Consider the following 15,514-nt stretch of genomic DNA (forward strand, 5'->3'; position numbering starts at 1 on the left):
TGGTCTCCCATCCAAGTACTAACCAGGCCAAACACTGCTTAGCTTCCAAGATCAGATGAGATTGGGCGTATCCAGTGTGGTATGGCTGTAGATGAGCTTTGTGGTTTCTGTTAGAACTTTTCTACTTCTAACTACTGGTTCATAAATGAAAACGTTTGAAAATGGAATGCATCAACAGAACGGTGTTGGCAGTATAAAAATATCTACAGCACCTTGTATTCCCAGGTGGTCTCCCATCCAAGTACTAACCAGGCCCAACACTGCTTAGCTTCCAAGATTAGATGAGATTGATCGTATCCAGTGTGCTGTGGCTGTAGATGAGCTTTGTTGTTTCTGTTAGAACTTTTCTACTTCTAACTACTGGTTCATAAATGAATACGTTTGAAAATGGAATGCATCAACAGAACGGTGTTGGCAGTATAAAAATATCTACAGCACCTTGTATTCCCAGGTGGTCTCCCATCCAAGTACTAACCTGGCCCAACACTGCTTAGCTTCCAAGATCAGATGAGATTGGGCGTATCCAGTGTGGTGTTGCTGTAAATGAGCTTTGTGGTTTCTGTTAGAACTTTTCTACTTCTAACTACTGGTTCATAAATGAATATGTTTGAAAATGGAATGCATCAACAGAACGGTGTTGGCAGTATAAAAATATCTACAGCACCTTGTATTCCCAGGTGGTCTCCCATCCAAGTACTAACCAGGCCCAACACTGCTTAGCTTCCAAGATCAGATGAGATTGGGCGTATCCAGTGTGGCTTGGCTCTAGATGAGCTTTATGGTTTCTGTTAGAAATTTTCTACTTCTAACTACTGGTTCATAAATGAATCCGTTTGAAAATGGAATGCATCAACAGAACGGTGTTGGCAGTATAAAAATATCTACAGCACCTTGTATTCCCAGGTGGTCTCCCATCCAAGTACTAACCAGGCCCAACACTGCTTAGCTTCCAAGATCAGATGAGATTGGGCGTATCCAGTGTGTTGTGGCTGTAGATGAACTTTCTGGTTTCTGTTAGAACTTTTCTACTTCTAACTACTGGTTCATAAATGAATACATTTTAAAATGGAATGCATCAACAGAATGGTGTTGGCAGTATAAAAATATCTACAGCACCTTGTATTCCCAGGTGGTCTCCCATCCAAGTACTAACCAGGCCCAACACTGCTTAGCTTCCAAGATCAGATGAGATTGGGCATATCCAGTGTGGTGTGGCTGTAGAAGAGCTTTATGGTTTCTGTTAGTACTTTTCTACCTCTAACTACTGGTTCATAAATGAAAACGTTTGAAAATGGAATGCATCAACAGACCGGTGTTGGCAGTATAAAAATATCTACAGCACCTTGTATTCCCAGGTGGTCTCCCATCCAAGTACTAACCAGGCCCAACACTGCTTAGCTTCCAAGATCAGATGAGATTGGGCGTATCCAGTGTGGTGTGGCTGTAGATGAGCTTTGTGGTTTCTGTTAGAACTTTTCTACTTCTAACTACTGGTTCATAAATGAAAACTTTTGAAAATGGAATGCATCAACAGAACGGTGTTGGCAGTATAAAAATATCTACAGCAACTTGCATTCCCAGGTGGTCTCCCATCCAAGTACTAACCAGGCCCAACACTGCTTAGTTTCCAAGATTAGATGATATTGGGCGTATCCAGTGTGCTGTGGCTGTAGATGAGGTTTGTTGTTTCTGTTAGAACTTTTCTACTTCTAACTACTGGTTCATAAATGAATACGTTTGAAAATGGAATGCATCAACAGAACGGTGTTGGCAGTATTAAAATATCTACAGCACCTTGTATTACTGGGTTGTCTCCCATCCAAGTACTAACCAGACCCAACACTGCTTAGCTTCCAAGATCAGATGAGATTGGGCGTATCCAGTGTGGTGTTGCTGTAGATGAACTTTCTGGTTTCTGTTAGAACTTTTCTACTTCTAACTACTGGTTCATAAATGAATACATTTGAAAATGGAATGCATCAACAGAACGGTGTTGGTAGTATAAAAATATCTACAGCACCTTGTATTCCCAGGTGGTTTCCCATCCAAGTACTAACCAGGCCCAACACTGCTTAGCTTCCAAGATCAGATGAGATTGGGCGTATCCAGTGTGGTGTGGCTGTAGATGAGCTTTGTGGTTTCTGTTAGAACTTTTCTACTTCTAACTACTGGTTCATAAATGAAAACGTTTGAAAATGGAATGCATCAACAGAACGGTGTTGGCAGTATAAAAATATCTACAGCAACTTGTATTCCCAGGTGGTCTCCCATCCAAGTACTAACCAGGCCCAACACTGCTTAGCTTCCAAGATTAGATGAGATTGGGCGTATTCAGTGTGCTGTGGCTGTAGATGAGGTTTGTTGTTTCTGTTAGAACTTTTCTACTTCTAACTACTGGTTCATAAATGAATACGTTTGAAAATGGAATGCATCAACAGAACGGTGTTGGCAGTATTAAAATATCTACAGCACCTTGTATTACTGGGTGGTCTCCCATCCAAGTACTAACCAGACCCAACACTGCTTAGCTTCCAAGATCAGATGAGATTGGGCGTATCCAGTGTGGTGTTGCTGTAGATGAACTTTCTGGTTTCTGTTAGAACTTTTCTACTTCTAACTACTGGTTCATAAATGAATACATTTGAAAATGGAATGCATCAACAGAACGGTGTTGGTAGTATAAAAATATCTACAGCACCTTGTATTCCCAGGTGGTTTCCCATCCAAGTACTAACCAGGCCCAACACTGCTTAGCTTCCAAGATCAGATGAGATTGGGCGTATCCAGTGTGGTGTGGCTGTAGATGAGCTTTGTGGTTTCTGTTAGAACTTTTCTACTTCTAACTACTGGTTCATAAATGAATACGTTTGAAAATGGAATGCATCAACAGAACGGTGTTGGCAGTATAAAAATATCTACAGCACCTTGTATTCCCAGGTGGTTTCCCATCCAAGTACTAACCAGGCCCAACACTGCTTAGCTTCCAAGATCAGATGAGATTGGGCGTATCCAGTGTGGTGTGGCTGTAGATGAGCTTTGTGGTTTCTGTTAGAACTTTTCTACTTCTAACTACTGGTTCATAAATGAATACGTTTGAAAATGGAATGCATCAACAGAACGGTGTTGGCAGTATAAAAATATCTACAGCACCTTGTATTCCCAGGTGGTCTCCCATCCAAGTACTAACCAGGCCCAACACTGCTTAGCTTCCAAGATCAGATGAGATTGGGCGTATCCAGTGTGGTGTGGCTGTAGATGAGCTTTGTGGTTTCTGTTAGAACTTTTCTACTTCTAACTACTGGTTCATAAATGAATACGTTTGAAAATGGAATGCATCAACAGAACGGTGTTGGCAGTATAAAAATATCTACAGCACCTTGTATTCCCAGGTGGTCTCCCATCCAAGTACTAACCAGGCCAAACACTGCTTAGCTTCCAAGATCAGATGAGATTGGGCGTATCCAGTGCGGTGTGGCTGTAGATGAGCTTTGTGGTTTCTGTTAGAACTTTTCTACTTCTAACTACTGGTTCATAAATGAATACGTTTGAAAATGGAATGCATCAACAGAACGGTGTTGGCAGTATAAAAATATCTACAGCACCTTGTATTCCTAGGTGGTCTCCCATCCAAGTACTAACCAGGCCCAACACTGCTTAGCTTCCAAGATCAGATGAGATTGGGCGTATCCAGTGTGGTGTGGCTGTAAATGAGCTTTGTGGTTTCTGTTAGAACTTTTCTACTTCTAACTACTGGTTCATAAATGAAAACGTTTGAAAATGGAATGCATCAACAGACCGGTGTTGGCAGTATAAAAATATCTACAGCACTTGTATTCCCAGGTGGTCTCCCATCCAAGTACTAACCAGGCCCAACACTGCTTAGCTTCCAAGATCAGATGAGATTGGGCGTATCCAGTATGGTGTTACTGTAGATGAGCTTTGTGGTTTCTGTTAGAACTTTTGTACTTCTAACTACTGGTTCATAAATGAATACGTTTGAAAATGAATGCATCAACAGAACGGTGTTGGCAGTATAAAAATATCTACAGCACCTTGTATTCCCAGGTGGTCTCCCATCCAAGTACTAACCAGGCCCAACACTGCTTAGCTTCCAAGATCAGATGAGATTGGGCGTATCCAGTGTGGTGTTGCTGTAGATGAACTGTCTGGTTTCTGTTAGAACTTTTCTACTTCTAACTACTGGTTCATAAATGAATACATTTGAAAATGGAATGCATCAACAGAACGGTGTTGGCAGTATAAAAATATCTACAGCACCTTGTATTCCTAGGTGGTCTCCCATCCAAGTACTAACCAGGCCCAACACTGCTTAGCTTCCAAGATCAGATGAGATTGGGCGTATCCAGTGTGGTGTGACTGTAGATGAGCTTTGTGGTTTCTGTTAGAACTTTTCTACTTCTAACTACTGGTTCATAAATGAAAACGTTTGAAAATGGAATGCATCAACAGACCGGTGTTGGCAGTATAAAAATATCTACAGCACCTTGTATTCCCAGGTGGTCTCCCATCCAAGTACTAACCAGGCCCAACACTGCTTAGCTTCCAAGATCAGATGAGATTGGGCGTATCCAGTGTGCTGTGGCTGTAGATGAGCTTTGTTGTTTCTGTTAGAACTTTTCTACTTCTAACTACTGGTTCATAAATGAATACGTTTGAAAATGGACTGCATCAACAGAATGGTGTTGGCAGTATAAAAATATCTACAGCACCTTGTATTACCGGGTGGTCTCCCATCCAAGTACTAACCAGGCCCAACACTGCTTAGCTTCCAAGATCAGATGAGATTGGGCGTATCCAGTGTGGTGTTGCTGTAGATTAACTTTCTGGTTTCTGTTAGAACTTTTCTACTTCTAACTACTGGTTCATAAATGAATACGTTTGAAAATGGAATGCATCAACAGAACGGTGTTGGTAGTATAAAAATATCTACAGCACCTTGTATTCCCAGGTGGTCTCCCATCCAAGTACTAACCAGGCCCAACACTGCTTAGCTTCCAAGATCAGATGAGATTGGGCGTATCCAGTGCGGTGTGGCTGTAGATGAGCTTTGTGGTTTCTGTTAGAACTTTTCTACTTCTAACTACTGGTTCATAAATGAATACGTTTGAAAATGGAATGCATCAACAGAACGGTGTTGGCAGTATAAAAATATCTACAGCACCTTGTATTCCCAGGTGGTCTCCCATCCAAGTACTAACCAGGCCCAACACTGCTTAGCTTCCAAGATCAGATGAGATTGGGCGTATCCAGTGTGGTGTTGCTGTATATGAGCTTTGTGGTTTCTGTTAGAACTTTTCTACTTCTAACTACTGGTTCATAAATGAATACGTTTGAAAATGGAATGCATCAACAGAACGGTGTTAGCAGTATAAAAATATCTACAGCACCTTGTATTCCCAGGTGGTCTCCCATCCAAGTAATAACCAGGCCCAACACTGCTTATCTTCCAAGATCAGATGAGATTGGGCGTATCCAGTGTGCTGTGGCTGTAGATGAGCTTTGTGGTTTCTGTTAGAACTTTTCTACTTCTAACTACTGGTTCATAAATGAAAACGTTTGAAAATGGAATGCATCAACAGAACGGTGTTGGCAGTATAAAAATATCTACAGCACCTTGTATTCCCAGGTGGTCTCCCATCCAAGTACTAACCAGGCCCAACACTGCTTAGCTTCCAAGATTAGATGAGATTGGGCGTATCCAGTGTGCTGTGGCTGTAGATGAGCTTTGTTGTTTCTGTTAGAACTTTTCTACTTCTAACTACTGGTTCATAAATGAATACGTTTGAAAATGGAATGCATCAACAGAACGGTGTTGGCAGTATAAAAATATCTACAGCACCTTGTATTCCCAGGTGGTCTCCCATCCAAGTACTAACCAGGCCCAACACTGCTTAGTTTCCAAGATCAGATGAGATTGGGCGTATCCAGTGTGGTGTTGCTGTAGATGAACTTTCTGGTTTCTGTTAGAACTTTTCTACTTCTAACTACTGGTTCATAAATGAATACATTTGAAAATTGAATGCATCAACAGAACGGTGTTGGCAGTATAAAAATATCTACAGCACGTTGTATTCCTAGGTGGTCTCCCATCCAAGTACTAACCAGGCCCAACACTGCTTAGCTTCCAAGATCAGATGAGATTGGGCGTATCCAGTGTGGTGTGGCTGTAGATGAGCTTTGTGGTTTCTGTTAGAACTTTTCTACTTCTAACTACTGGTTCATAAATGAAAACGTTTGAAAATGGAATGCATCAACAGACCGGTGTTGGCAGTATAAAAATATCTACAGCACCTTGTATTCCCAGGTGGTCTCCCATCCAAGTACTAACCAGACCCAACACTGCTTAGCTTCCAAGATCAGATGAGATTGGGCGTATCCAGTGTGGTGTGGCTGTAGATGAGCTTTGTGGTTTCTGTTAGAACTTTTCTACTTCTAACTACTGGTTCATAAATGAAAACGTTTGAAAATGGAATGCATCAACAGAACGGTGTTGGCAGTATAAAAATATCTACAGCAACTTGTATTCCCAGGTGGTCTCCCATCCAAGTACTAACCAGGCCCAACACTGCTTAGCTTCCAAGATTAGATGAGATTAGGCGTATCCAGTGTGCTGTGGCTGTAGATGAGGTTTGTTGTTTCTGTTAGAACTTTTCTACTTCTAACTACTGGTTCATAAATGAATACGTTTGAAAATGGAATGCATCAACAGAACGGTGTTGGCAGTATTAAAATATCTACAGCACCTTGTATTACTGGGTGGTCTCCCATCCAAGTACTAACCAGACCCAACACTGCTTAGCTTCCAAGATCAGATGAGATTGGGCGTATCCAGTGTGGTGTTGCTGTAGATGAACTTTCTGGTTTCTGTTAGAACTTTTCTACTTCTAACTACTGGTTCATAAATGAATACATTTGAAAATGGAATGCATCAACAGAACGGTGTTGGTAGTATAAAAATATCTACAGCACCTTGTATTCCCAGGTGGTTTCCCATCCAAGTACTAACCAGGCCCAACACTGCTTAGCTTCCAAGATCAGATGAGATTGGGCGTATCCAGTGTGGTGTGGCTGTAGATGAGCTTTGTGGTTTCTGTTAGAACTTTTCTACTTCTAACTACTGGTTCATAAATGAATACGTTTGAAAATGGAATGCATCAACAGAACGGTGTTGGCAGTATAAAAATATCTACAGCACCTTGTATTCCCAGGTGGTTTCCCATCCAAGTACTAACCAGGCCCAACACTGCTTAGCTTCCAAGATCAGATGAGATTGGACGTATCCAGTTTGGTGTGGCTGTAGATGAGCTTTGTGGTTTCTGTTAGAACTTTTCTACTTCTAACTACTGGTTCATAAATGAATACGTTTGAAAATGGAATGCATCAACAGAACGGTGTTGGCAGTATAAAAATATCTACAGCACCTTGTATTCCCAGGTGGTCTCCCATCCAAGTACTAACCAGACCCAACACTGCTTAGCTTCCAAGATCAGATGAGATTGGGCGTATCCAGTGTGGTGTGGCTGTAGATGAGCTTTGTGGTTTCTGTTAGAACTTTTCTACTTCTAACTACTGGTTCATAAATGAATACGTTTGAAAATGGAATGCATCAATAGAATGGTGTTGGCAGTATAAAAATATCTACAGCACCTTGTATTCCCAGGTGGTCTCCCATCCAAGTACTAACCAGGCCCAACACTGCTTAGCTTCCAAGATCAGATGAGATTGGGCGTATCCAGTGCGGTGTGGCTGTAGATGAGCTTTGTGGTTTCTGTTAGAACTTTTCTACTTCTAACTACTGGTTCATAAATGAATACGTTTGAAAATGGAATGCATCAACAGAACGGTGTTGGCAGTATAAAAATATCTACAGCACCTTGTATTCCTAGGTGGTCTCCCATCCAAGTACTAACCAGGCCCAACACTGCTTAGCTTCCAAGATCAGATGAGATTGGGCGTATCCAGTGTGGTGTGGCTGTAGATGAGCTTTGTGGTTTCTGTTAGAACTTTTGTACTTCTAACTACTGGTTCATAAATGAATACGTTTGAAAATGAATGCATCAACAGAACGGTGTTGGCAGTATAAAAATATCTAAAGCACCTTGTATTCCCAGGTGGTCTCCCATCCAAGTACTAACCAGGCCCAACACTGCTTAGCTTCCAAGATCAGATGAGATTGGGCGTATCCAGTGTGGTGTTGCTGTAGATGAACTTTCTGGTTTCTGTTAGAACTTTTCTACTTCTAACTACTGGTTCATAAATGAATACATTTGAAAATGGAATGCATCAACAGAACGGTGTTGGCAGTATAAAAATATCTACAGCACCTTGTATTCCTAGGTGGTCTCCCATCCAAGTACTAACCAGGCCCAACACTGCTTAGCTTCCAAGATCAGATGAGATTGGGCGTATCCAGTGTGGTGTGGCTGTAGATGAGCTTTGTGGTTTCTGTTAGAACTTTTCTACTTCTAACTACTGGTTCATAAATGAAAACGTTTGAAAATGGAATGCATCAACAGACCGGTGTTGGCAGTATAAAAATATCTACAGCACCTTGTATTCCCAGGTGGTCTCCCATCCAAGTACTAACCAGGCCCAACACTGCTTAGCTTCCAAGATCAGATGAGATTGGGCGTATCCAGTGTGCTGTGGCTGTAGATGAGCTTTGCTGTTTCTGTTAGAACTTTTCTACTTCTAACTACTGGTTCATAAATGAATACGTTTGAAAATGGACTGCATCAACAGAATGGTGTTGGCAGTATAAAAATATCTACAGCACCTTGTATTACCGGGTGGTCTCCCATCCAAGTACTAACCAGGCCCAACACTGCTTAGCTTCCAAGATCAGATGAGATTGGGCGTATCCAGTGTGGTGTTGCTGTAGATGAACTTTCTGGTTTCTGTTAGAACTTTTCTACTTCTAACTACTGGTTCATAAATGAATACGTTTGAAAATGGAATGCATCAACAGAACGATGTTGGTAGTATAAAAATATCTACAGCACCTTGTATTCCCAGGTGGTCTCCCATCCAAGTACTAACCAGGCCCAACACTGCTTAGCTTCCAAGATCAGATGAGATTGGGCGTATCCAGTGCGTTGTGGCTGTAGATGAGCTTTGTGGTTTCTGTTAGAACTTTTCTACTTCTAACTACTGGTTCATAAATGAAAACGTTTGAAAATGGAATGCATCAACAGACCGGTGTTGGCAGTATAAAAATATCTACAGCACCTTGTATTCCCAGGTGGTCTCCCATCCAAGTACTAACCAGGCCCAACACTGCTTAGCTTCCAAGATCAGATGAGATTGGGCGTATCCAGTGTGCTGTGGCTGTAGATGAGCTTTGCTGTTTCTGTTAGAACTTTTCTACTTCTAACTACTGGTTCATAAATGAATACGTTTGAAAATGGACTGCATCAACAGAATGGTGTTGGCAGTATAAAAATATCTACAGCACCTTGTATTACCGGGTGGTCTCCCATCCAAGTACTAACCAGGCCCAACACTGCTTAGCTTCCAAGATCAGATGAGATTGGGCGTATCCAGTGTGGTGTTGCTGTAGATGAACTTTCTGGTTTCTGTTAGAACTTTTCTACTTCTAACTACTGGTTCATAAATGAATACGTTTGAAAATGGAATGCATCAACAGAACGATGTTGGTAGTATAAAAATATCTACAGCACCTTGTATTCCCAGGTGGTCTCCCATCCAAGTACTAACCAGGCCCAACACTGCTTAGCTTCCAAGATCAGATGAGATTGGGCGTATCCAGTGCGTTGTGGCTGTAGATGAGCTTTGTGGTTTCTGTTAGAACTTTTCTACTTCTAACTACTGGTTCATAAATGAATACGTTTGAAAATGGAATGCATCAACAGAACGGTGTTGGCAGTATAAAAATATCTACAGCACCTTGTATTCCCAGGTGGTCTCCCATCCAAGTACTAACCAGGCCCAACACTACTTAGTTTCCAAGATCAGATGAGATTGGGCGTATCCAGTGTGGTGTGGCTGTATATGAGCTTTGTGGTTTCTGTTAGAACTTTTCTACTTCTAACTACTGGTTCATAAATGAATACGTTTGAAAATGGAATGCATCAACAGAACGGTGTTGGCAGTATAAAAATATCTACAGCACCTTGTATTCCCAGGTGGTCTCCCATCCAAGTAATAACCAGGCCCAACACTGCTTATCTTCCAAGATCAGATGAGATTGGGCGTATCCAGTGTGCTGTGGCTGTAGATGAGCTTTGTGGTTTCTGTTAGAACTTTTATACTTCTAACTACTGGTTCATAAATGAAAACGTTTGAAAATGGAATGCATCAACAGAACGGTGTTGGCAGTATAAAAATATCTACAGCACCTTGTATTCCCAGGTGGTCTCCCATCCAAGTACTAACCAGGCCCAACACTGCTTAGCTTCCAAGATTAGATGAGATTGGGCGTATCCAGTGTGCTGTGGCTGTAGATGAGCTTTGTTGTTTCTGTTAGAACTTTTCTACTTCTAACTACTGGTTCATAAATGAATACGTTTGAAAATGGAATGCATCAACAGAACGGTGTTGGCAGTATAAAAATATCTACAGCACCTTGTATTACCGGGTGGTTTCCCATCCAAGTACTAACCAGGCACAACACTGCTTAACTTCCAAGATCAGATGAGATTGGGCGTATCCAGTGTGGTGTGGCTGTAGATGAGCTTTGTGGTTTTTGTTAGAACTTTTCTACTTCTAACTACTGGTTCATAAATTAATACGTTTGAAAATGGAATGCATCAACAGAACGGTGTTTGCAGTATAAAAATATCTACAGCACCTTGTATTCCCAGGTGGTCTCCCATCCAAGTACTAACCAGGCCCAACACTGCTTAGCTTCCAAGATCAGATGAGATTGGGCGTATCCAGTGTGGTGTGGCTATAGATGAGCTTTGCTGTTTCTGTTAGAACTTTTCTACTTCTAACTACTGGTTCATAAATGAATACGTTTGAAAATAGAATGCATCAACAGAACGGTGTTGGCAGTATAAAAATATCTACAGCACCTTGTATTCCCAGGTGGTCTCCCATCCAAGTACTAACCAGGCCCAACACTGCTTATCTTCCAAGATCAGATGAGATTGGGCGTATCCAGTGTGGTGTGGCTGTAGATGAGCTTTGTGGTTTCTGTTAGAACTTTTCTACTTCTAACTACTGGTTCATAAATGAATACGTTTGAAAATGGAATGCATCAACAGAACGGTGTTGGCAGTATAAAAATATCTACAGCACCTTGTATTCCCAGGTGGTCTCCCATCCAAGTACTAACCAGGCCCAACACTGCTTAGCTTCCAAGATCAGATGAGATTGGGCGTATCCAGTGTGGTGTGGCTGTAGATGAGCTTTGTGGTTTCTGTTAGAACTTTTCTACTTCTAACTACTGGTTCATAAATGAATACGTTTGAAAATGGAATGCATCAACAGAACGGTGTTGGCAGTATAAAAATATCTACAGCACCTTGTATTCCCAGGTGGTCTCCAATCCAAGTACTAACCAGGCCCAACACTGCTTAGCTTCCAAGATCAGATTAGATTGGGCATATCCAGTGTGGTGTTGCTGTAGATGAACTTTCTGGTTTATGTTAGAACTTTTCTACTTCTAACTACTGGTTCATAAATGAATACATCTGAAAATTGAATGCATCAACAGAACGGTGTTGGCAGTATAAAAATATCTACAGCACCTTGTATTCCTAGGTGGTCTCCCATCCAAGTACTAACCAGGCCCAACACTGCTTAGCTTCCAAGATCAGATGAGATTGGGCGTATCCAGTGTGGTGTGGCTGTAGATGAGCTTTGTGGTTTCTGTTAGAACTTTTCTACTTCTAACTACTGGTTCATAAATGAAAACGTTTGAAAATGGAATGCATCAACAGACCGGTGTTGGCAGTATAAAAATATCTACAGCACCTTGTATTCCCAGGTGGTCTCCCTTCCAAGTACTAACCAGGCCCAACCCTGCTTAGCTTCCAAGATCAGATGAGATTGGGCGTATCCAGTGTGCTGTGGCTGTAGATGAGCTTTGTTGTTTCTGTTAGAACTTTTCTACTTCTAACTACTGGTTCATAAATGAATACGTTTGAAAATGGAATGCATCAACAAAACGGTGTTGGCAGTATAAAAATATCTACAGCACCTTGTATTACCGGGTGGTCTCCCATCCAAGTACTAACCAGGCCCAACACTGCTTAGCTTCCAAGATCAGATGAGATTGGGCATATCCAGTGTGGTGTTGCTGTAGATGAACTTTCTGGTTTCTGTTCGAACTTTTCTACTTCTAACTACTGGTTCATAAATGAATACATTTGAAAATTGAATGCATCAACAGAACGGTGTTGGCAGTATAAAAATATCTACAGCACCTTGTATTCCTAGGTGATCTCCCATCCAAGTACTAACCAGGCCCAACACTGCTTAGCTTCCAAGATCAGATGAGATTGGGCGTATCCAGTGTGGTGTGGCTGTAGATGAGCTTTGTGGTTTCTGTTAGAACTTTTCTACTTCTAACTACTGGTTCATAAATGAAAACGTTTGAAAATGGAATGCATCAACAGAACGGTGTTGGCAGTATAAAAATATTTACAGCACCTTGTATTCCCAGGTGGTCTCCCATCCAAGTACTAACCAGGCCCAACACTGCTTAGCTTCCAAGATTAGATGAGATTGGGCGAATCCAGTGTGCTGTGGCTGTAGATGAGTTTTGTTGTTTCTGTTAGAACTTTTCTACTTCTAACTACTGGTTCATAAATGAATACGTTTGAAAATGGAATGCATCAACAGAACGGTGTTGGCAGTATAAAAATATCTACAGCACCTTGTATTACCTGGTGGTCTCCCATCCAAGTACTAACCAGGCCCAACACTGCTTAGCTTCCAAGATCAGATGAGATTGGGCGTATCCAGTGTGGTGTGGCTGTAGATGAGCTTTGTGGTTTCTGTTAGAACTTTTCTACTTCTAACTACTGGTTCATAAATGAAAACGTTTGAAAATGGAATGCATCAACACAACGGTGTTGGCAGTATAAAAATATCTGCAGCACCTTGTATTCCCAGGTGGTCTCCCATCCAAGTACTAACCAGGCCCAACACTGCTTAGCTTCCAAGATTAGATGAGATTGGGCGTATCCAGTGTGCTGTGGCTGTAGATGAGCTTTATTGTTTCTGTTAGAACTTTTTCTACTTCTAACTACTGGTTCATAAATGAATACGTTTGAAAATGGAATGCATCAACAGAACGGTGTTGGCAGTATAAAAATATCTACAGCACCTTGTATTCCTAGGTGATCTCCCATCCAAGTACTAACCAGGCCCAACACTGCTTAGCTTCCAAGATCAGATGAGATTGGGCGTATCCAGTGTGGTGTGGCTGTAGATGAGCTTTGTGGTTTCTGTTAGAACTTTTCTACTTCTAACTACTGGTTCATAAATGAAAACGTTTGAAAATGGAATGCATCAACAGAACGGTGTTGGCAGTATAAAAATATTTACAGCACCTTGTATTCCCAGGTGGTCTCCCATCCAAGTACTAACCAGGCCCAACACTGCTTAGCTTCCAAGATTAGATGAGATTGGGCGTATCCAGTGTGCTGTGGCTGTAGATGAGCTTTGTCGTTTCTGTTAGAACTTTTCTACTTCTAACTGCTGGTTCATAAATGAATACGTTTGAAAATGGAATGCATCAACAGAACGGTGTTGGCAGTATAAAAATATCTACAGCACCTTGTATTACCTGGTGGTCTCCCATCCAAGTACTAACCAGGCCCAACACTGCTTAGCTTCCAAGATCAGATGAGATTGGGCGTATCCAGAGTCGTGTGGCTGTAGATGAGCTTTGTGGTTTCTGTTAGAACTTTTCTACTTCTAACTACTGGTTCATAAATGAAAACGTTTGAAAATGGAATGCATCAACAGAACGGTGTTGGCAGTATAAAAATATCTGCAGCACCTTGTATTCCCAGGTGGTCTCCCATCCAAGTACTAACCAGGCCCAACACTGCTTAGCTTCCAAGATCAGATGAGATTGGGCGTATCCAGTGTGGTGTGGCTGTAGATGAGCTTTGTGGTTTCTGTTAGAACTTTTCTACTTCTAACTACTGGTTCATAAATGAACACGTTTGAAAATGGAATGCATCAACAGAACGGTGTTGGCAGTATAAAAATATCTACAGCACCTTGTATTCCCAGGTGGTCTCCAATCCAAGTACTAACCAGGCCCAACACTGCTTAGCTTCCAAGATCAGATGAGATTGGGCGTATCCAGTGCGGTGTGGCTGAAGATGAGCTTTGTGGTTTCTGTTAGAACTTTTCTACTTCTAACTACTGGTTCATAAATGAATACGTTTGAAAATGGAATGCATCAACAGAACGGTGTTGGCAGTATAAAAATATCTACAGCACCTTGTATTCCCAGGTGGTCTCCCATCCAAGTACTAACCAGGCCCAACACTGCTTAGCTTCCAAGATCAGATGAGATTGGGCGTATCCAGTGTGGTGTTGCTGTAGATGAACTTTCTGGTTTCTGTTAGAACTTTTCTACTTCTAACTACTGGTTCATAAATGAATACATTTGAAAATGGAATGCATCAACAGAACGGTGTTGGCAGTATAAAAATATCTACAGCACCTTGTATTCCTAGGTGGTCTCCCATCCAAGTACTAACCAGGCCCAACACTGCTTAGCTTCCAAGATCAGATGAGATTGGGCGTATCCAGTGTGGTGTGGCTGTAGATGAGCTTTGTGGTTTCTGTTAGAACTTTTCTACTTCTAACTACTGGTTCATAAATTAATACGTTGGAAAATGGAATGCATCAACAGAACGGTGTTGGCAGTATAAAAATATCTACAGCACCTTGTATTCCCAGGTGGTCTCCCATCCAAGTACTAACCAGGCCCAACACTGCTTAGCTTCCAAGATCAGATGAGATTGGGCGTATCCAGTGTGGTGTGGCTATAGATGAGTTTTGTTGTTTCTGTTAGAACTTTTCTACTTCTAACTACTGGTTCATAAATGAATACGTTTGAAAATAGAATGCATCAACAGAACGGTGTTGGCAGTATAAAAATATCTACAGCACCTTGTATTCCCAGGTGGTCTCCCATCCAAGTACTAACCAGGCCCAACACTGCTTATCTTCCAAGATCAGATGAGATTGGGCATATCCAGTGTGGTGTGGCTGTAGATGAGCTTTGTGGTTTCTGTTAGAACTTTTCTACTTCTAACTACTGGTTCATAAATGAATACGTTTGAAAATGGAATGCATCAACAGAACGGTGTTGGCAGTATAAAAATATCTACAGCACCTTGTATTCCCAGGTGGTCTCCCATCCAAGTACTAACCAGGCCCACCACTGCTTAGCTTCCAAGATCAGATGAGATTGGGCGTATCCAGTGTGGTGTGGCTGTAGATGAGCTTTGTGGTTTCTGTTAGAACTTTTCTACTTCTAACTACTGGTTCATAAATG

The 15,514-nt window shown here is 41.6% G+C and overlaps 44 non-coding genes and 25 pseudogenes across 44 annotated transcripts in view; all 69 read right to left on the reverse strand.

Annotated features, from left to right (window-relative positions):
• LOC135061089 (5S ribosomal RNA) overlaps nucleotides 1-93 on the reverse strand; it is a 119-nt gene extending 26 nt beyond the window's left edge. Inside the window, exon 1 of the ribosomal RNA XR_010247481.1 lies at nucleotides 1-93. This exon is cut by the window's left edge and continues 26 nt beyond it. This is a non-coding gene — a ribosomal RNA (5S ribosomal RNA).
• Nucleotides 94-200: 107 nt separating this feature from the next.
• Nucleotides 201-319, reverse strand: LOC134894309 (5S ribosomal RNA; annotated as a pseudogene).
• A 107-nt stretch (nucleotides 320-426) lies between these two features.
• LOC135062405 (5S ribosomal RNA) lies at nucleotides 427-545 on the reverse strand. The gene has a single exon (XR_010248756.1). It is a non-coding gene; the product is annotated as a 5S ribosomal RNA (ribosomal RNA).
• Nucleotides 546-652: 107 nt separating this feature from the next.
• Nucleotides 653-771, reverse strand: LOC135068471 (5S ribosomal RNA). The gene has a single exon (XR_010254672.1). It is a non-coding gene; the product is annotated as a 5S ribosomal RNA (ribosomal RNA).
• A 107-nt stretch (nucleotides 772-878) lies between these two features.
• Nucleotides 879-997, reverse strand: LOC135067497 (5S ribosomal RNA). Its single transcript, XR_010253710.1, has one exon. It is a non-coding gene; the product is annotated as a 5S ribosomal RNA (ribosomal RNA).
• Nucleotides 998-1,104: 107 nt separating this feature from the next.
• LOC135064488 (5S ribosomal RNA) lies at nucleotides 1,105-1,223 on the reverse strand. The gene has a single exon (XR_010250798.1). It is a non-coding gene; the product is annotated as a 5S ribosomal RNA (ribosomal RNA).
• A 107-nt stretch (nucleotides 1,224-1,330) lies between these two features.
• On the reverse strand, nucleotides 1,331-1,449 carry LOC134896671 (5S ribosomal RNA). Its single transcript, XR_010172035.1, has one exon. It is a non-coding gene; the product is annotated as a 5S ribosomal RNA (ribosomal RNA).
• A 107-nt stretch (nucleotides 1,450-1,556) lies between these two features.
• Nucleotides 1,557-1,675, reverse strand: LOC134896280 (5S ribosomal RNA; annotated as a pseudogene).
• A 107-nt stretch (nucleotides 1,676-1,782) lies between these two features.
• On the reverse strand, nucleotides 1,783-1,901 carry LOC134896222 (5S ribosomal RNA; annotated as a pseudogene).
• Nucleotides 1,902-2,008: 107 nt separating this feature from the next.
• LOC135058777 (5S ribosomal RNA) lies at nucleotides 2,009-2,127 on the reverse strand. The gene has a single exon (XR_010245201.1). It is a non-coding gene; the product is annotated as a 5S ribosomal RNA (ribosomal RNA).
• Nucleotides 2,128-2,234: 107 nt separating this feature from the next.
• On the reverse strand, nucleotides 2,235-2,353 carry LOC134892316 (5S ribosomal RNA; annotated as a pseudogene).
• Nucleotides 2,354-2,460: 107 nt separating this feature from the next.
• LOC134893268 (5S ribosomal RNA) lies at nucleotides 2,461-2,579 on the reverse strand (annotated as a pseudogene).
• A 107-nt stretch (nucleotides 2,580-2,686) lies between these two features.
• LOC135058778 (5S ribosomal RNA) lies at nucleotides 2,687-2,805 on the reverse strand. Its single transcript, XR_010245202.1, has one exon. It is a non-coding gene; the product is annotated as a 5S ribosomal RNA (ribosomal RNA).
• A 107-nt stretch (nucleotides 2,806-2,912) lies between these two features.
• Nucleotides 2,913-3,031, reverse strand: LOC135058779 (5S ribosomal RNA). Its single transcript, XR_010245203.1, has one exon. It is a non-coding gene; the product is annotated as a 5S ribosomal RNA (ribosomal RNA).
• A 107-nt stretch (nucleotides 3,032-3,138) lies between these two features.
• Nucleotides 3,139-3,257, reverse strand: LOC134896682 (5S ribosomal RNA). The gene has a single exon (XR_010172036.1). It is a non-coding gene; the product is annotated as a 5S ribosomal RNA (ribosomal RNA).
• A 107-nt stretch (nucleotides 3,258-3,364) lies between these two features.
• On the reverse strand, nucleotides 3,365-3,483 carry LOC135067753 (5S ribosomal RNA). Its single transcript, XR_010253963.1, has one exon. It is a non-coding gene; the product is annotated as a 5S ribosomal RNA (ribosomal RNA).
• Nucleotides 3,484-3,590: 107 nt separating this feature from the next.
• On the reverse strand, nucleotides 3,591-3,709 carry LOC135063952 (5S ribosomal RNA). The gene has a single exon (XR_010250271.1). It is a non-coding gene; the product is annotated as a 5S ribosomal RNA (ribosomal RNA).
• A 107-nt stretch (nucleotides 3,710-3,816) lies between these two features.
• Nucleotides 3,817-3,934, reverse strand: LOC134885584 (5S ribosomal RNA). Its single transcript, XR_010169697.1, has one exon. It is a non-coding gene; the product is annotated as a 5S ribosomal RNA (ribosomal RNA).
• Nucleotides 3,935-4,040: 106 nt separating this feature from the next.
• LOC135059986 (5S ribosomal RNA) lies at nucleotides 4,041-4,159 on the reverse strand. The gene has a single exon (XR_010246381.1). It is a non-coding gene; the product is annotated as a 5S ribosomal RNA (ribosomal RNA).
• Nucleotides 4,160-4,266: 107 nt separating this feature from the next.
• Nucleotides 4,267-4,385, reverse strand: LOC135062761 (5S ribosomal RNA). Its single transcript, XR_010249106.1, has one exon. It is a non-coding gene; the product is annotated as a 5S ribosomal RNA (ribosomal RNA).
• Nucleotides 4,386-4,492: 107 nt separating this feature from the next.
• Nucleotides 4,493-4,611, reverse strand: LOC135066821 (5S ribosomal RNA). Its single transcript, XR_010253060.1, has one exon. It is a non-coding gene; the product is annotated as a 5S ribosomal RNA (ribosomal RNA).
• A 107-nt stretch (nucleotides 4,612-4,718) lies between these two features.
• LOC134887253 (5S ribosomal RNA) lies at nucleotides 4,719-4,837 on the reverse strand (annotated as a pseudogene).
• Nucleotides 4,838-4,944: 107 nt separating this feature from the next.
• LOC134900841 (5S ribosomal RNA) lies at nucleotides 4,945-5,063 on the reverse strand. The gene has a single exon (XR_010174344.1). It is a non-coding gene; the product is annotated as a 5S ribosomal RNA (ribosomal RNA).
• A 107-nt stretch (nucleotides 5,064-5,170) lies between these two features.
• On the reverse strand, nucleotides 5,171-5,289 carry LOC135067726 (5S ribosomal RNA). Its single transcript, XR_010253937.1, has one exon. It is a non-coding gene; the product is annotated as a 5S ribosomal RNA (ribosomal RNA).
• A 107-nt stretch (nucleotides 5,290-5,396) lies between these two features.
• On the reverse strand, nucleotides 5,397-5,515 carry LOC134889405 (5S ribosomal RNA; annotated as a pseudogene).
• Nucleotides 5,516-5,622: 107 nt separating this feature from the next.
• LOC134888768 (5S ribosomal RNA) lies at nucleotides 5,623-5,741 on the reverse strand (annotated as a pseudogene).
• Nucleotides 5,742-5,848: 107 nt separating this feature from the next.
• LOC135069705 (5S ribosomal RNA) lies at nucleotides 5,849-5,967 on the reverse strand. Its single transcript, XR_010255886.1, has one exon. It is a non-coding gene; the product is annotated as a 5S ribosomal RNA (ribosomal RNA).
• Nucleotides 5,968-6,074: 107 nt separating this feature from the next.
• On the reverse strand, nucleotides 6,075-6,193 carry LOC134885218 (5S ribosomal RNA). Its single transcript, XR_010169338.1, has one exon. It is a non-coding gene; the product is annotated as a 5S ribosomal RNA (ribosomal RNA).
• Nucleotides 6,194-6,300: 107 nt separating this feature from the next.
• On the reverse strand, nucleotides 6,301-6,419 carry LOC135062191 (5S ribosomal RNA). Its single transcript, XR_010248545.1, has one exon. It is a non-coding gene; the product is annotated as a 5S ribosomal RNA (ribosomal RNA).
• Nucleotides 6,420-6,526: 107 nt separating this feature from the next.
• Nucleotides 6,527-6,645, reverse strand: LOC134894069 (5S ribosomal RNA; annotated as a pseudogene).
• A 107-nt stretch (nucleotides 6,646-6,752) lies between these two features.
• LOC134893269 (5S ribosomal RNA) lies at nucleotides 6,753-6,871 on the reverse strand (annotated as a pseudogene).
• A 107-nt stretch (nucleotides 6,872-6,978) lies between these two features.
• Nucleotides 6,979-7,097, reverse strand: LOC135058780 (5S ribosomal RNA). Its single transcript, XR_010245204.1, has one exon. It is a non-coding gene; the product is annotated as a 5S ribosomal RNA (ribosomal RNA).
• Nucleotides 7,098-7,204: 107 nt separating this feature from the next.
• LOC134887622 (5S ribosomal RNA) lies at nucleotides 7,205-7,323 on the reverse strand (annotated as a pseudogene).
• Nucleotides 7,324-7,430: 107 nt separating this feature from the next.
• LOC135062192 (5S ribosomal RNA) lies at nucleotides 7,431-7,549 on the reverse strand. Its single transcript, XR_010248546.1, has one exon. It is a non-coding gene; the product is annotated as a 5S ribosomal RNA (ribosomal RNA).
• A 107-nt stretch (nucleotides 7,550-7,656) lies between these two features.
• LOC134900842 (5S ribosomal RNA) lies at nucleotides 7,657-7,775 on the reverse strand. The gene has a single exon (XR_010174345.1). It is a non-coding gene; the product is annotated as a 5S ribosomal RNA (ribosomal RNA).
• Nucleotides 7,776-7,882: 107 nt separating this feature from the next.
• On the reverse strand, nucleotides 7,883-8,001 carry LOC135060438 (5S ribosomal RNA). The gene has a single exon (XR_010246832.1). It is a non-coding gene; the product is annotated as a 5S ribosomal RNA (ribosomal RNA).
• A 106-nt stretch (nucleotides 8,002-8,107) lies between these two features.
• LOC134884620 (5S ribosomal RNA) lies at nucleotides 8,108-8,226 on the reverse strand. The gene has a single exon (XR_010168762.1). It is a non-coding gene; the product is annotated as a 5S ribosomal RNA (ribosomal RNA).
• A 107-nt stretch (nucleotides 8,227-8,333) lies between these two features.
• On the reverse strand, nucleotides 8,334-8,452 carry LOC135060439 (5S ribosomal RNA). The gene has a single exon (XR_010246833.1). It is a non-coding gene; the product is annotated as a 5S ribosomal RNA (ribosomal RNA).
• Nucleotides 8,453-8,559: 107 nt separating this feature from the next.
• Nucleotides 8,560-8,678, reverse strand: LOC135066822 (5S ribosomal RNA). Its single transcript, XR_010253061.1, has one exon. It is a non-coding gene; the product is annotated as a 5S ribosomal RNA (ribosomal RNA).
• Nucleotides 8,679-8,785: 107 nt separating this feature from the next.
• On the reverse strand, nucleotides 8,786-8,904 carry LOC134887254 (5S ribosomal RNA; annotated as a pseudogene).
• A 107-nt stretch (nucleotides 8,905-9,011) lies between these two features.
• On the reverse strand, nucleotides 9,012-9,130 carry LOC135068070 (5S ribosomal RNA). Its single transcript, XR_010254278.1, has one exon. It is a non-coding gene; the product is annotated as a 5S ribosomal RNA (ribosomal RNA).
• A 107-nt stretch (nucleotides 9,131-9,237) lies between these two features.
• On the reverse strand, nucleotides 9,238-9,356 carry LOC135066824 (5S ribosomal RNA). The gene has a single exon (XR_010253063.1). It is a non-coding gene; the product is annotated as a 5S ribosomal RNA (ribosomal RNA).
• A 107-nt stretch (nucleotides 9,357-9,463) lies between these two features.
• On the reverse strand, nucleotides 9,464-9,582 carry LOC134887255 (5S ribosomal RNA; annotated as a pseudogene).
• Nucleotides 9,583-9,689: 107 nt separating this feature from the next.
• LOC135068071 (5S ribosomal RNA) lies at nucleotides 9,690-9,808 on the reverse strand. The gene has a single exon (XR_010254279.1). It is a non-coding gene; the product is annotated as a 5S ribosomal RNA (ribosomal RNA).
• A 107-nt stretch (nucleotides 9,809-9,915) lies between these two features.
• On the reverse strand, nucleotides 9,916-10,034 carry LOC134889059 (5S ribosomal RNA; annotated as a pseudogene).
• Nucleotides 10,035-10,141: 107 nt separating this feature from the next.
• LOC134889406 (5S ribosomal RNA) lies at nucleotides 10,142-10,260 on the reverse strand (annotated as a pseudogene).
• Nucleotides 10,261-10,367: 107 nt separating this feature from the next.
• Nucleotides 10,368-10,486, reverse strand: LOC134888769 (5S ribosomal RNA; annotated as a pseudogene).
• A 107-nt stretch (nucleotides 10,487-10,593) lies between these two features.
• LOC134891738 (5S ribosomal RNA) lies at nucleotides 10,594-10,712 on the reverse strand (annotated as a pseudogene).
• Nucleotides 10,713-10,819: 107 nt separating this feature from the next.
• LOC134901800 (5S ribosomal RNA) lies at nucleotides 10,820-10,938 on the reverse strand. Its single transcript, XR_010175280.1, has one exon. It is a non-coding gene; the product is annotated as a 5S ribosomal RNA (ribosomal RNA).
• A 107-nt stretch (nucleotides 10,939-11,045) lies between these two features.
• Nucleotides 11,046-11,164, reverse strand: LOC134901373 (5S ribosomal RNA). Its single transcript, XR_010174863.1, has one exon. It is a non-coding gene; the product is annotated as a 5S ribosomal RNA (ribosomal RNA).
• Nucleotides 11,165-11,271: 107 nt separating this feature from the next.
• Nucleotides 11,272-11,390, reverse strand: LOC134896693 (5S ribosomal RNA). Its single transcript, XR_010172037.1, has one exon. It is a non-coding gene; the product is annotated as a 5S ribosomal RNA (ribosomal RNA).
• Nucleotides 11,391-11,497: 107 nt separating this feature from the next.
• On the reverse strand, nucleotides 11,498-11,616 carry LOC134893516 (5S ribosomal RNA; annotated as a pseudogene).
• Nucleotides 11,617-11,723: 107 nt separating this feature from the next.
• LOC135060441 (5S ribosomal RNA) lies at nucleotides 11,724-11,842 on the reverse strand. Its single transcript, XR_010246835.1, has one exon. It is a non-coding gene; the product is annotated as a 5S ribosomal RNA (ribosomal RNA).
• Nucleotides 11,843-11,949: 107 nt separating this feature from the next.
• Nucleotides 11,950-12,068, reverse strand: LOC134890117 (5S ribosomal RNA; annotated as a pseudogene).
• A 107-nt stretch (nucleotides 12,069-12,175) lies between these two features.
• On the reverse strand, nucleotides 12,176-12,294 carry LOC134890072 (5S ribosomal RNA; annotated as a pseudogene).
• Nucleotides 12,295-12,401: 107 nt separating this feature from the next.
• On the reverse strand, nucleotides 12,402-12,520 carry LOC135067298 (5S ribosomal RNA). The gene has a single exon (XR_010253519.1). It is a non-coding gene; the product is annotated as a 5S ribosomal RNA (ribosomal RNA).
• A 107-nt stretch (nucleotides 12,521-12,627) lies between these two features.
• LOC134893750 (5S ribosomal RNA) lies at nucleotides 12,628-12,746 on the reverse strand (annotated as a pseudogene).
• A 107-nt stretch (nucleotides 12,747-12,853) lies between these two features.
• LOC134884879 (5S ribosomal RNA) lies at nucleotides 12,854-12,972 on the reverse strand. The gene has a single exon (XR_010169010.1). It is a non-coding gene; the product is annotated as a 5S ribosomal RNA (ribosomal RNA).
• A 107-nt stretch (nucleotides 12,973-13,079) lies between these two features.
• Nucleotides 13,080-13,198, reverse strand: LOC134892765 (5S ribosomal RNA; annotated as a pseudogene).
• Nucleotides 13,199-13,306: 108 nt separating this feature from the next.
• On the reverse strand, nucleotides 13,307-13,425 carry LOC135067299 (5S ribosomal RNA). Its single transcript, XR_010253520.1, has one exon. It is a non-coding gene; the product is annotated as a 5S ribosomal RNA (ribosomal RNA).
• Nucleotides 13,426-13,532: 107 nt separating this feature from the next.
• LOC134892466 (5S ribosomal RNA) lies at nucleotides 13,533-13,651 on the reverse strand (annotated as a pseudogene).
• A 107-nt stretch (nucleotides 13,652-13,758) lies between these two features.
• Nucleotides 13,759-13,877, reverse strand: LOC134893184 (5S ribosomal RNA; annotated as a pseudogene).
• A 107-nt stretch (nucleotides 13,878-13,984) lies between these two features.
• LOC135063396 (5S ribosomal RNA) lies at nucleotides 13,985-14,103 on the reverse strand. The gene has a single exon (XR_010249729.1). It is a non-coding gene; the product is annotated as a 5S ribosomal RNA (ribosomal RNA).
• A 107-nt stretch (nucleotides 14,104-14,210) lies between these two features.
• LOC134887574 (5S ribosomal RNA) lies at nucleotides 14,211-14,329 on the reverse strand (annotated as a pseudogene).
• Nucleotides 14,330-14,436: 107 nt separating this feature from the next.
• Nucleotides 14,437-14,555, reverse strand: LOC135059987 (5S ribosomal RNA). The gene has a single exon (XR_010246382.1). It is a non-coding gene; the product is annotated as a 5S ribosomal RNA (ribosomal RNA).
• Nucleotides 14,556-14,662: 107 nt separating this feature from the next.
• Nucleotides 14,663-14,781, reverse strand: LOC135060442 (5S ribosomal RNA). The gene has a single exon (XR_010246836.1). It is a non-coding gene; the product is annotated as a 5S ribosomal RNA (ribosomal RNA).
• Nucleotides 14,782-14,888: 107 nt separating this feature from the next.
• Nucleotides 14,889-15,007, reverse strand: LOC134901801 (5S ribosomal RNA). The gene has a single exon (XR_010175281.1). It is a non-coding gene; the product is annotated as a 5S ribosomal RNA (ribosomal RNA).
• A 107-nt stretch (nucleotides 15,008-15,114) lies between these two features.
• LOC135061661 (5S ribosomal RNA) lies at nucleotides 15,115-15,233 on the reverse strand. The gene has a single exon (XR_010248036.1). It is a non-coding gene; the product is annotated as a 5S ribosomal RNA (ribosomal RNA).
• Nucleotides 15,234-15,340: 107 nt separating this feature from the next.
• LOC135060599 (5S ribosomal RNA) lies at nucleotides 15,341-15,459 on the reverse strand. Its single transcript, XR_010246992.1, has one exon. It is a non-coding gene; the product is annotated as a 5S ribosomal RNA (ribosomal RNA).
• Nucleotides 15,460-15,514: the final 55 nt, after the last annotated feature.

The sequence above is a fragment of the Pseudophryne corroboree genome, chromosome 3 (assembly GCF_028390025.1).
Source record: "Pseudophryne corroboree isolate aPseCor3 chromosome 3, aPseCor3.hap2, whole genome shotgun sequence".
Classification (NCBI taxonomy): Eukaryota; Metazoa; Chordata; class Amphibia; order Anura; family Myobatrachidae; genus Pseudophryne; species Pseudophryne corroboree.